Below are 14,839 nucleotides of genomic sequence, written 5' to 3'. Positions count from 1 at the left end.
ACAAATCCGGTAGTTTGCTGACTTTTTTATTAAACTTTCCTGGAAGAGGAAATAGTAAGCAATACAACATCTCACTGTGATGTGGGTTCTCTGGAGAAACAAGCAGAGAGTGAAGCATTGGGGAGTGCTCTTCTTATCTGTTCCCTCAACCTCAAAGATGGCTTGATAGGTGGCTACCGCACAGCATCCCCCCAGCCATATAATCTAACACACACACATCAGGCACTTCCACCAGCCCAGTCCTGCATGGTGGTCCCCTCATCAGACACCACTTGTGCAAGGAAAAGCTTTAAGAACCATTGTCTGAAGTTTAAAAGGGGGAAAAAAATGTTTCCCAGCCCCAAAGAAGAATGAGGACACTGCAGGACTGGAAGAGAAGAATCTCCCTGGGCTAACAGCACACTGTCAGTAAATCAGTTATTGGTTGTGATAGTACGCCAGCTCCCACAACATATCCCACAGGTGGTTCCCAGGAACTGAACAGGGCAATTTATGTACATCTTGAGCTGCTCTTTTCTAGCTGCTCCCTGACTGCAGCTCCAGAGAATGGTTCTGCAGGTGGCACATGCATTCTGTCTGCATCATTAGCTCTGATGTGCTGCCAGGATTTGGGCTTCAAAGCACAGTGAAGTTGGTGCTCGTTAACTTAGTAAGCTGCACTGAAGAACTTTTGCTTCCTTGCTTCAGAAAGACCAAGATGAGACCAAGGACAGTTCATGAAGTGGTTCACAATGTGCACATACAAATTACTGAATGCTCCTGCTCCCCCCCACTATGTAATACTTGCCAGCAAGCACCATTCCTTGGCTAGGACCATCCCTTGCTAGCCATTTTTCACTGCATAAAACAGTTCCTGGAAGGCACTGTAATGAACACATATGTAATGAACATATGTAATGAACATATTACATATGTAATGAACATATGTACCAAATACAGCGCCAAAGAGGGTCAATCTGTGGCTGGACAAACCTACCGCCTCGGCTGTAAGGGCAGGGTCACTTGCACCTGATGCCAATGTTGCTGTTTTCTCATTGGGTTTGCCCATCATGTCACATGTATTTTCACATGCTGTGCTGCGGGTCCCGTATCATTCCTATCTCTTCACCACCCACTCGTGCCTATGGCTTGTAGCCTAATCCTCCAACCAGGTGAACCACTCAGCCACTGATGAGCAGACAAACAAATCCAAGGCGAAGCAAACCTAGCAGTTTACTGCAAGTACTGCTAGCAGTGCTAGCAGAAAACTCCAGCTAGGATATTGCTGAGGGATCCACGTGTACTAAGGGCACCAATACATAGCCTTGTATCAGAAGAGCATTCTAAGATGAACACTAGCAAGTCAGGAAAAGCCTGAGGTAAGGTTGCCTGTGCACCCTTAATTTGGCATCCTTGTGTGCCTATGTCATATAAAAGTCTTTAATTATAGTCACATGCTGTCTTTAACCACTAGCCCTTTGTTTGACTCAGTGCGCAGAATGGACAATACCTACTTAATGAGCAGCTAGTCACTATTTTATTTTTTGCTTGCTGCTTAGCATGTGGCCCCATCCTTTGTTTACCACATGCTTCACAAATCCTGCTATGAAAACCTAATGATTAAGTCCCTTGTTGGGTGCTTCTGTCCTGCCCATCATTAGAGCATTTGATTGTTTCATGAACATTAATGGCATTCACTTCCCTAGCCCTATGGCATACTTATTATTTGGTGACTGTGTGTGTGGTACAACAAAGCTGAATACAGTAATACTAAAAAAGACAAAAGCAAGCATGCAAGGAAAAATTGTCCATGAAAGGGCCACACGTGAACTGCTGAGTATCTTCAAGTTAGAAGATTGTGGTCTAGAACACATCCTCAGGCAGTCTACATGAAAAGGGCTGCTTAATGGATGTGTTATTCTGACCAGTGACAGCTCTAACTCTTCTTATCTAGTGAGTATCTAAACAGAAAATTTGGTATGTGCATGCAAGTGTATATGTATAACACAAGGGAGATTTAAGAGAAAAATATTGCATAAAATAATATTTAAAAAAAAAAAATCCTTAGAGCACTGAAGCATAGAGTTATACTGTAAATTCTCCCTACTAGCTTCATGACCAACATCAGGGGCCAGCAGACAGGAGCTGGTGTCATTCTCCTGTGTGCCCCTTTTCACAGTTAGAGTTGTTACATGCTCATCCTTGCAAGTTTGGGGACAGCCTCTGAAACCCTCACTGATGGCTACTGCACAGACACATTTTCATTTGTTGTCATAACCACACTATGTAAAAGTTAGCCAAGAAATGCAGCTTTTGTGAATGGGTGTCTTATCTCCTCCACATGCTAACACGTGCACCTTCTTCTCAGCATCAGAGAAAAATCTGACACAAACAGACAAGAACACTGTCATGTATTTAAGAGCTAGGAAATTTGTTACAAGTCATTATTAAAACAGAATGACAAAGGAAGGTATTAACAAGTCTTACAAACTTCTCACTAGGATGCATGCCACTGTCCCCAAGAGCTGCCCCAACTTGAACATACTCTCAGACTTCAAAAGCAGTTTCTGAATGCTCAGAAATACTCATTGCCGGAATTACCTCCTCCTGAATCTGAAACAATTAGGCTGGCCCCAAATATGGTTAAGTAACTCAGAAATGGTGTTTTGGTAGAGTGTATGATCATGTAAGCCATCACAGAAAAGAAGATCCCTTTCTATTTACCAATTGCTTAAGAGATAGTTAATAACACTGCCCAGTTTTCTGATGAGCTGATGAAAAACTGTGTCCAGAACCTCTGAGAACTGGCAGTTGTAGTGCATCTTAGATTGCCTCAAGAAAGAGGTCAGCTGCACTCTGACACCTAACGTTAGAAAAAATTAGGGCTGCTGCCAGTGGGATTTCCCAAATAGAGTATGTACATATGCTATGTGGAACACAGGCAAGATAAATTCAAAACTTCATGGACATCTTAATTTTCTAGAAGGCTGCAAGAGACCCTGTGTTTCCTAGAGGTGTCAGAGGTATTATGTGTACTGCATTGCTGATCTGCCCATGTGCTAGATATAGCTGACTTTGACCAAAAGAAGAGACGTTTTGTTTACCTCAAATTGGCATGGATTCTTTGGTGCTTGTTTGCTCATGTTAGTCCAGTTTCCTAGCCATAATTCTACCCATCTCCCCAAATGCATGCTGTAATTTATTTTCAATATGCACTTTTCCACTTCTGTGGAAAGCTAAGGGGGATGCTTTGCTTCTAGAGGAGGAAGCTTTCCAGGAAGGAATTGCAGTGAAGTGCTTGAGGAAGCCATTGGCTTGTCAGTTGGCTTCCCAACCTGAGGATTTCAAAAGGTCAGGGGAAATGGATTACTCCTCCTCCTTTTTCTTTACTACTGAGTCTAAAAAAAAAGAAACTTCTAACCACAGTAAGACACTGATTTTAAGTCTATCATTGAGTCATTCTCCAATTTTTCAGTTGTAAGAGCTACCTAACTAACAGTGACATAGTAAGAGAACTTTATCTCCCCAGGTACCACTTGGTGTGGTTAAAGAATACAGTAAAACTGAGACTAACTCACTGTGAATGCTGGTGCACTAGACCATGAGGTTGTATGTCAGCAGAAAGCTGCATGTGACATGCAGATTACAGGCTATTTTTTATTGTCAAACTCAGTCCTTCATTCAAATGAATACATAGTCAGAACCCTAATTATTTCTTAGAAATGCTTCAGCTTGTTAAAAAAGGGGCATAAAGTCTTTCTCTGTAAATTCTTGATCATTACATTACAACTGCAAGCCATTTGTGAAATACTCCATCATTTAATTTACAGCCTGTTTCTCTCTGTGTGGGCTCTGATTACAGAATCATCAGTCATTGTACAGTATTAGCCATTTGATGAACAACGCACTATTTTTTTAGCTCTGGCCCCCAAATAATACCATTTCTTCCTCATTATCTCCTGTTCCTCATAACTGCTGTCAGGGAAGCTGGAAAATCTTGCCTTTTATTCAGTCGTCTTGCTTTTTTTCAGCAGTGGGAATTTTGGACAGATTCAGTAACAATCCTTCTGGCTTCATCTAAAGCTACCAAGTTTCATGGACAGGTTTTAAAATTCTTCATTATCAAGCAAATGTTCTGTGCATGCATTGGAAGCTGCTTCCCTGATTGTAACTCTGAATGAATTCAAGTTTGATCAACAGAAAAATTTCAATAGGCCCAGCCCCTATTGGTGCATGTCTACATGCAAAACTCGTAGGTTAATTATGCTTTGAGGGAACAAATGCACCAAAATAATAGTATCTCTTGCCATTGCTGGTATCTTCAGGCCAAGTCAGCATACCAGAACTGAGATGGCTGGAGCACAATTAGAACTCAAGAAGTAGAGATCTGTATTTTTTTACCTTGGATGGAAATGCTGACAGCTGAAAGATGTTTTAGCTACAAAGTGACTTGTGCTGGAAGCTATGTAAATCTGTAAATGTGATGTGATTCCAGTGGAGCACAGCCCAAAACAAGTGTGTGGAAGTGCTGGGTCTGGTAAGAAGAGCTTGAGGTGGCTACCTGAGTAGCAAAGACCAGGGTCACGCTGCAGGAAACTGTCTATTTGAGTACAAAACCAAAAGCCATGTTTTTAACACTTTGTAATGATATAAATCCCACTAAGCAAGATTTACTACATCCCTGGGCAAGTAATGATGCAGAGGCAACCTTGCATTGCTGGGTGGCAGTTCAGACACTGCCTTTAGTGAAACCTTGCCCTAGATTTAACAGCCCCAAGGCTATGGTATCTTTCCCACCCAACATCTTGAGCACCTGGTGGAAGTGATCAGTGGCTCACAGCTCAGGCTGATCTGGCACTTGAAGCGAGCGAGAAGTGACAGCAGTTATCCCAGGCAGGGGGCTACAGTGAACACATTCTTCATGGCTTATTGCCGTGAGTGTAGCACATCACTGACATAGCTTTCTTGCAAGATTTTTATGCCACCACCTTTGGTTTTAGGCTGCTGATGTCAGAGTGTGTGTTATATACAGAAGCAAATGCCCTGACTGACCCATTGGATTCATCAGTGGGAAACTGTACCTCAGAGGACAGCATAGGCCTTTGGAATGCAGGTAAACATACTGAGTAGGACAGATCTTCAAAGACTGGCCTAGAAGAAGCCTCTGAAATACCTTGAATAAATTATATCCTTTGCTGCGCACGGATTGGGAGTACAACAGCCAAATCCTGAACTGGGAGCAACTTCCCTGTAAAGAAACTACCATCAAGGTCTATTTGAGGTTTTTTTCAGCATTGCTTAATACTCGCTACTTCTCTTACCTGTTTTAGGTCTGTGTTGGTTGTTCTGGATTTTCTATAAACTAAGAGCTTGGAACACTTTTGCTTTTATTCTTTTGAGAAAGTTGGTTTAGTAAATTTCTTTAGTTTAGTAAGAAATTCACTGTCCTCATCCATTTTCTGAAACGAAACCCAGCTTTGGATATTAATTGCTGTTCTCCTGCAGCGATTAAAAGACAAGTCTACAGCTTGACCTGGCCGCAACACAAGGCTTTTGGGGCCTGTTTGCTTCCAGAAATTTAACCTAGGATTTTTGAAGGGTTTATAATTTTCTGTCTCATACATCAAGATAAAATAGTACTCCTTGTCTTAAGAAATTTTTGGGAAGGAGGAAGAGGCTGATCACCTTTCTTTGAGAAAATTTAAAATTTGTCATTCCAGGATCCTGCTTTATTATACAAGGTTGCGTTCAATGCATTGACAGAAGTAATGTGATAAACCGATATAAGATACTGTTTAGCTACGTGGTATTTCTTACTAACATGAACAAAAATAAACCCCAAATTGCAAATACTCCTTATTCAAAAAAGCCTAACTCCTGGTTTTACTTCTCTATTGCTGCCTAGTTCTTTTCACTGAAATAAATGAACAACATAAGGCCGTGTTTCCACAAGGGTTTTCTCTAAATGAATATATTTTCATGAGTTAGATGATGATAATGGTGATGCCGTGCTCCAGCTGGAGTAAGAGAAATACACAAATGGAAGATCTTTTCATACCTAGACCACCATACTACACCATCATTACTCATTAGAAAATCTTACGTGCGTGACAGTTTTGCAGTGAGTAGTATGAAACAAGGATGAGTTTGTGAATACTTGTTTTATTTTTAAAAGTATGCTATTCAGAACTGCTGAGCTCTGACTACACAAGAGTGCTTTACCTCTTAAATCTCTTCATTTCAGAAAAGAAATACTTCTTAAAATTGGGGGCAAGAAGAACTTTTAAACCCAAATGTTCTAGTGGTTAGGAATCCCTAGAGGAGACTAGGGACTACAAGTATAAAAGAAAACCTCTGGAGGTGGCAACATACAATGTGGCTCATGCCCATGACCATAATTGGAAAATTAGAAATTAAGATGATGGATGTCTCTAATGTTTCTAGATTTCACTGCATTTATTTTGTTATTACATCATAAAAAATAAATACCCATCTAATATCTCTCTTTCTAACTCAGACAAAGTTGAGGCATGTGTCTGGGGCAGAAAGATGAATTTGTTATGTTGCAGTGGAGAGAAACCTTTACAAGAAAACAATACTAAATAGATGATTTGAAGATAAAAGATCCCAGTTTGAAAAGCATGCTCAGCACAAATACTTTGGTCAGACTTAACAGCTAAATGAGGTCTGTATGTGTTACCTGCTAACATGTGAAGAGGTTAGTGGAGACATCCGCATGAAAAAAATAGAAGGGTCTGCTAATGTGACGTCACCTAAGGTTTTACTGTTTCCCATTCTCTAATTCTTGTGGCCAAATGAGACATATGGCCACATCAGGACATGTAATTGGGACCTCCCTACTTTAAAACCACCGGCCTTTTCCTGTTCAACTGAAGAACAATTTCTGTTAACCTTTCCTTGGGAGAGAAAGTTAAGAGGGAGATAATACATAGACATTTGCAATGTATTCACCCAAAATAAAATCAAAGAGGGGGGGTTGCATTCAAGGATTAAAACCACCAACAGATGTGTTCATGTATCTCAAAGAAGCAACATAAGAAGAAAGAGAAATTTTGAATTTAAACACTTTTGAATGGGATGGAGAATCAAACAGCAATGGAAAGCAGAACTACTGAGGTATTATCCATTCAAAGGCAAGAACACGCATGAAAATGACTACTAAATCCATTGTCACAAATGTCTTTGAGATCAGTGAAGCGGAGATATTTAGTGAGTTGGCATTGCTCAAACCCCACTAATCTCCATGAGCAGACTGAGATTCAAAGCAGACCAGAGAGCAACCCTTTGTTAATCATAATAAAGAATTTGCTGTATTCAAATGAAGTCACAGCAAAGTGGATGCGTGCCAGTGCAGCACTAGTGTTCCAAGAGAAAGGCAAGCTAGGAAATTATAGACCCTTCATCTCAATGTCTGCAATTTGCAAAATAAAGAGTACAACCGAGGAGTAAGTTTGCAAAATGCATGTGCAAATGGAGTATCATTCTCTGTAATCTCGTTGCAGATAACTAGCAGGGATGGATGGTGTCGGTTAACTCATCTCCTTTTTGAAAGAACTATGCTACACTTTAGTTATTAAACTTAAAATACTCAGAATAATAATTCACATGATAGGCTGCTCACCTAATGCTCTGTGGCAGAAGAGGTTAATTCTCCTCTAAAATCAGTATCTGTTATTCTGTAAGAAGAATTTCATGCTACTGTAGGAAAATGGTAATCTAGGTCCCAAGACTCCTAAGTTTGGGTTTTGCAGACAGCTGAACTTGGGAGCAGCATGAGGGGCAATGTGACCACAGAAATTGAGTCACAGAAATAAAATTATCCAAATTTTAACAAGAGCTGTATCGGGTATCTTCAGGACACTTACCTGCGCCATGCGTAATTATCCCAAGCCTCTTTCACAAGGATGTAATGTCAGTTTGATTACCTACTTCTCCTCTGTTCCAGTAAACTGCCTATGAGAGGAGTTGTGTTCAAGGGAAAATTGAAAAAAATTATCGGTTTCATCAACATCTCTGCTATCATTCACTGCCCCAGGGCTACTTTCCCATTCCTCTTACTTGATCCCCCTGCCTCCCCCTCCTCTTTTGCTGCATTTCCGCTGTGACTATAGCCATCTTCTGCTATTCCTGTTGCTCCTTCTCTATATTGTGTTTCCCCGAGCTGCTTCACTCTGCCTTTGTTTTCTGCTTTCAGACTGTGTTTATCTAAGTAACATGTTCCAAATGACTAACTCAGACAAGGCAGTAGATGCTTCATTAAACTGTAGCTCAAGTGAAACTCATTATCTTGCCATCCACACCAAACTTGTGCACTGTGTTAGCGCCTTTTGACCAAAATATCTTTAATGCCAAGAGGAGGGAAAGCCTCCAGGAGGACTTGGGTGGGCTTTTCCCTGTGCTCCCCTTTTACCTGCTGCTCCATTCCTCCCACAACAAAGCCTGGCATAGCTGTTCATTCATATTAAAAAAAAAAAAAAAAAAAAAAAAAAAAAAAAAAAGAAGTATATACACAAATAAGTTTGTTCTATAAACACTGGAAAAGAACCCTTTGTATTTAGTAACACTTTCAGTTCCTGCAAGGTTTTCTTTTTGCTTACACAAATGAGATTAAAATATAACACACCTCTACCAAAGGAAGCCAGCAAAACAGAACAGCTCTAGTGTTTCTAAACAAAACCCAACCATTTAGAAACCAAAAATTAATTAAAGGAACTTAGAAAATCAAGCCAAAACATTACACTTGAAAAAAATAATCACAAGAAAACACTTAACACAGTGCCACTTCAAAATTCAGTTTTGCTAGATCTTCTGTCTCAAAACAAAACCAAAGCCCTAACCAGCAGCCAGAGGAAAAAAAAAAAAGAGATTTAGTAAGTGAAATTTAAGAGCTTTTGCTATTTGCTGGGGGGGGGGGGGCTGCAGTTGAAAAACTGAACTTGCCACAGCAATTAGTGTGACCTTGATTGCATTTTATACTAAATGTATTCTACCCCAAACCCACAACGTGTTTAATATTACATGCTTACATTTGTGTTATGTCTGTAAAACAGGGAACTGCTAGAGTACAAATTGTCCCAACCTAATTCAAGTCCTAGGTTCCCAGTTAGTCAATTTTAGCTCAACAGTCATGAGGTGTGATGGAGCCACATTTTATATATTTGCTGTTTTCTGGGCTGTTTAGTTGTATCAAGTTTCCAACCTTTTTTTTCCACAGAGGAAAATTACCAAGGCTTTATTTGTTTGGTCTTTTTTTTAAGGAAGCTGAAAGTCTTACACAACGCTCCGACTCCAGTAACGGGGGCTTCGAGATGTTTATTTATAGCCAACTATAAACCTGACTATCGCAGAGAGCGCACCTCACAAAACGGAGAGGGCTTAAAGGAACGAGCTTTGCAGAGGAGGGGTGTACCGTACCGCAGCCGGGACCACAGCCCGCCCGCCCCCTCCCTCCGCCATCGTGTAGGAAATACGCAGTTACTAACAGCGGCGGGACGGCACCCCGAAAGGGCACAGAGCGGGCGGGCCCCCCTCCCGCTCGGCAGCCCAGGCCTTAACGCCTCCTCTTCCGAAAGACCGGGCGGCGCCGGGGCCGTCCCGCCGCCTTCCCCTCAGCGCGGCGGACGCCCCCCCTCCCCCTCTGCCGCCCTGCTCCCCTTGTTCCCCTTCCGCGTCGCTGCGCAACGAACGCCCCGGCGGCGGCAGCTGGGCGGCGGGGGCGGCGGGGCGGGCGGGCATGGCGGACCCCGCTGACAGGGCCGCACATGTTTACGGGCCGCGCTCCGCCGGCAGGAGGAGAAATCTGAGGCAAAAGCTGAACAGGATCGCGGGCGGGAGCATGGAGCAAGCGCTGTGGGAGCTGGCCCGGCCCTCGCACGCCCCGGGGGCAGCGCTGCGAGCGGCTGGCGGGCGGGTCTGTGCGGAGAGGGTGGCCTGCGGGCTCCCCGGGCGCCTGCCTCCGCTCCTCCTCGGTGTGACAGCAAAGGGCATGCACGTTCCTGGAGGGAGAACGTCCGTTTTCCAAACGAGTCCGCTTTATCTGTGCCTTTCCAGGTCCGTGGGGTGGGTTGTTTGGGCTTTTTTATGGAGGAGAGCTGGGTGGGAGAGGCAGGAAGAGGTCGGCCGGGTTTCTATGTGGAGAACGGGGCCGCTAGTTCCTGAAAGAGGACGGAGGAGAAAAGCAGAGCAAACAGTCTAGAGTTGTCTCTTTCAGCCTTTTTTATTAGGGAAAAACAGGCTATCAAAACCGTCAGTTTTTCTGACGACTCCTAAGGAGTTGACTGGAAGCAGCACCTCCAGAGAAACTTGCACGAGGGAGCTTCCCTGCAAAACCAAAACAAACAAACAAAAAGCTTTAACGAGCCCTCTATACTCACAGGAAAATGGGAACATGTACAACATGGAAAATGTCTCTTACATCTCAAGCTAGTGATCTGGCTATCAGCTGATTAATGAAGAAATCTTTGAGGTGTGGGTGATGCTCAAGTTGTCTGGCTATCCGGTGTTTCCCTTAAATTTTGGTTACAGTGCTATGTACTTAGAGAGCCTTTAGGGTTAACGTCAGTGTGGTACGCAAGCCCCCAAAAAAATGCAGAGTGCCGTTTGCAAAGCAGAGTATTCATCTCCAACATTAAGAATTTATGCAAATAAAACTATACTACCTTATGATAGGTAGCAAGATGATCAAAATAAAACTGTAGCCATTGCTGAATTTATTTGAGTAAATATTTTTATTGCTGGTGTTGACTGACAGCTGTGTAGGTTTTTTTCTCAGTTCCACAAGATTTACAGTGGAGTTTCCGTGTAAAAAGTGAGTCTGAAGTACTGTTTTATGTGGTCCTGTAATATTTATGTTTTCCTGAGTGCCTGATCTAATTTGTTCATTTTGAAAGGAACAGCTAGTTTCTTTGTAATTGCTACCTCAGCAAATTCAGCCTTGGCTCTAAGAATCAAGCTGAGTTCTTTGACACTTCACTGAGGAGGAAGTTGACATGCCAAGCTTGCATTTTTCTTAATATATGTTTAATCAAACTTACAGAGGATGTTCCACCTAAATTAAGACAATTAATGAATACACTTACTTAATATTTCAATTATCGTCTTTCCTTTTCTATATCCTTCCTTTAATTGTGGTGTAATTTTAGGTGTGATTATTCACCATGTTGCTGTTACCACATATGAGTGAGCACAAACAACTTTGAAATGCCCCCAAATAGGTTTTTTTGTGTAAAAAAAGAAAAAATATTTGTAGTATGTGCTCAAACATTCGCATGACAGAGGCCTATGTTTTCTGTGTGTCTGCCCTCAGTGTAGACTGATTATGGGTTTTTTGGTCCTGTGCTTCTTTTGTTAAGGAAAAGTGTTTTCCCTCTCTCTCTCTCTCTTCCCCACCTCCCCACCCCCATGGTGGTCACTCTGGGCTAAGTAAGTAGGAAAATGTTACTGTTTTTCAAATTCATCCCTTTGTCTTCCTCAAACTAGTTAATTTGAAAAAAGGGGAACTGTAACCATTGTATTAGTACTAGCATGAAACTGCAATAAGCTGACCTGTTTTTCTGGGAAACAAAGCCTTCTGAGAGACATAAACATGTAAATTGCGTGAAATTACTTCTGGATAACAGCAGAAACTTTGGGGAGGGGTTTCAAAAAAGCCGTGCAGTTCTGGTTGATGTTCCTTCTCACACAGTCCAAGGACAGACTATCCGGAATTCCTTTCCATACCAGTAACATTATTCAGAACTAGTACATGTTTCAGAGCAGTAATTGAAAAGAGTAATGCGTAATGGCTGATGAATTTTGCCACTTCATTCCAATGCATGGCTGGCACTGGAACCTCCTTCAAGCAGAAGGCGTAGCCTTGTCTGCAGGGTGGCATTTTGCTGCACAACAGCCAGACACAGAAGTGACCTTGTGCTCCCCGCTCAGTTGATGAGTGGGGCAGAGGCATGTCACAGAAGCGACGATTTCACTTACTGAGAAGGGGGTCGGAAGGTTGCCACCTCTCCTTTTGAGCAGCATCTGGTAGACAATTTTCTGCCTAATATTGTCAATCATTCCCTTGTTCTTGAAGGTGCCTGACTGTCCTCCCAGCTGGAGTGAGAACTTCAATGATCACTATAAAGCAAAACAAATGCAAAGTTTACAAAGGGGGTGTGGAGAAGGCAGGTCCCCAAATAAAGAAGTTGGCAGGGGCTCAAATGCCTGGGATTATGAGAGAAATGGAACACACACATGGTTAGTGCACATGCTGGTATGAATACTAAAGCTCAAACAAATGCATTTGTTGCACGCTAAAAAGTGAAAGACTACTCAAGCAGGTTATGTTTAAAAAAAAAGTGGTTAAATGCATAGAAAATTGAGGGTTCTTTGCTTCCTTTTGCTGCTAGACTTTTTTTAAAGGCGAGGAACTGTAGCATAGCATCAGTCTGGGAGGAGGTTGGAGCAGAGGGGATCTTGCCTCTAGTGATAAAAAGTTGGCACTCATGGGCAAGGGGAAGAAGTTTTCAGAGACTAAAGAAAATAAATCAAGAAATGTATTCTTTCCTGGCAGGCACATCAGAAAAAAAGACCAAAAAAAAAAAAGGCAGAGCTAGCCGAGGCAGGATTCTGGGTGGTCCAGCAAAATGCACGCTGCAATGTATCCGCCTGCTCCTGTGAGGCAAACTAAAGCATGTCCGTACTACTGGTTGTTAGCCGTGGTGCATTGCTGACTGATTGTCCCTGATGGAAGCAGTTCTGGGACCAGCAAACCAGGTGGTTACAGAGCAGTGCTTCCCTGAGCTTTATGGAAGAATCTCTGCTTTTGGAAGCAAAAGGAACTCTTTCTGCAATGTGATATCAGGCAAGCTTTGCCTGCAGTCACGATCACAGTATAAAGTAGCAGTGGCTGAATGGAACAAAGCATCAAACAGATCAGTAAATAATTGTATTAAAAATGAGAGGAACACTTCACTGAGAGATGGACTGTATTAAATGTTTGGAAAAAGTATGTATCATAAGAAAACTCCACCAGATGTTAATCAGTATAGACTAGTTAAGGCTGTGCTAGGGAAAGCTAGATCTTCTTCTGTGGTTAGTGCACAGAACTGCCCAGTGGATTTACTGAAAGAAGTTAGACAATAATTATTCAAGATGAACTGCAAAGCTGTCACTGTAATTCACCTTCACAGAGTGTTCTAGAAGAACTTATGGAGGGAGATATATATGCTTATATATACTTATAATTTGAATTATCTCACGTCTTTAGAGAGAGAAGCATTTTTTTTTTGGAAATATGAACTGATTGCTAAGGTTAGAGGCAAAGAAGCATCTGAAACACTTCTGCTGTGTTGGAAAGCTGTATACACACAGGGAGTGCAAATGTGCACATTAACTTTTAATAAGCTTGGAAATCATTGACATGTAAACAGCTATCATTACAGCCAGAGCCTGTACTTTCATTAGAGGCATATTAGGCTGTACTACAATCATGAGATAGCTCTGTTTAGCTAAGTGATACCATATTACCCTGTATATCACAAGAATTTACTCGATGTCAGGATGTGGCTATGGGCCAGAATTGTTCAGCAGTTCACCCCAAGAGTGCCAAGACTGAGTCTCGGGGAAAAAATGTTGATGGGTGGTAGGGGATTATGGTTTGTGTTTGACTCTTAACTGTTAGTGAATATAAAGATACTGAAGAGGACTGTGTCTAGGACTCCCTGACTGTCCTTAGAAAACTTTCACCACAATTTAACTCCCCTGGGAAGCACTGAAAAGGCAATATGGGTTCAGCTTCAGCTCCATTCATACTGCAAGTCAGACAGACTGGAAGAAATGGAGCAAACAGTCATTTCTATCTTTTGTTTGTATCAAATATTGTGAGAGAAGTTATTCTTACTAGAGCTCCAATCTGGCTCGCCTGAGAAGTGCTAGAAATCTTTAACCAATCTGTTGTAGAGTTGTCAACACTGGCTTCTCATTGCATTTGATAACCTAGCAGGAGTAAAAAGCATTAGCAGCTCAGATTACTAATCAAAAGTCAGCAGTATTCTCTAAACTCCTTCCTGGGATTGCCCTGCCCATCAGCCCAGTGAGCTCTGGACTGCCATTCCTTATCCCTCCTGACCCCAAAACTATTTTGCCTCCTCTGCCTCCACCAGAATTTGGTTACACTCTTCCTCTGTCACCCTGCCCACCTTTTCCAGGGCTCACCTGCTGTCCTGCTCTGCTTTGGGAGCTGAGGGGCCATGACCTGCCAGAGTCCCGGGGAGAAGAGGGAGCATCCTGGAGGATGGAGCAACCTCCTGCAGGCAGGCAGGCCAGCAGGCAGGCAGGCTGGACAGCCTGGGACATTTTACGTGTCCCTAAGAACCTCTCTGAGCCTCTCTTCTCTGCATCCTGCCACCATGCTCCCAAACCAGAGAGCCCAGCTAGTAATTTTTGAAACGATTGTTGCTGAACTGACAGCTAAAAGCCTGATTATTGGTTAACAGTCTCTGCTTTTATGTTTACCCACCAAAACCTCCGGGCAAGAGGCGTCCGGTCAGCTGTATCTTAGAGCGGGTCCTGGAACTAACCTGACAAAAGAGCTGAATACAGAGTTCAAATACAGGCTGAAGCGTGAGCTGTCCTGGAAGTTGACAGACATGTCTGTGCAAGCCCAACTATCCTTTATCATCACTGTTTTCTACAAGAGATCCTTTGGTCTCCATTCTGTTATTTGCGGTGTCCATGCTAGCACCTATTATCCAATTCAGTGATAACACATTCGGTGCATATAATTTCTAATTTTGGTTCTGGTTTTGCTACAATTAAAACATACAGACCTTTGAAAACCTCCAGGAAGTCTCTCAACACGTAT

This window comes from Accipiter gentilis, chromosome 2, assembly GCF_929443795.1.
Source record: "Accipiter gentilis chromosome 2, bAccGen1.1, whole genome shotgun sequence".
Taxonomy (NCBI): domain Eukaryota; kingdom Metazoa; phylum Chordata; class Aves; order Accipitriformes; family Accipitridae; genus Astur; species Astur gentilis.
This window is presented reverse-complemented; position numbering follows the sequence as displayed.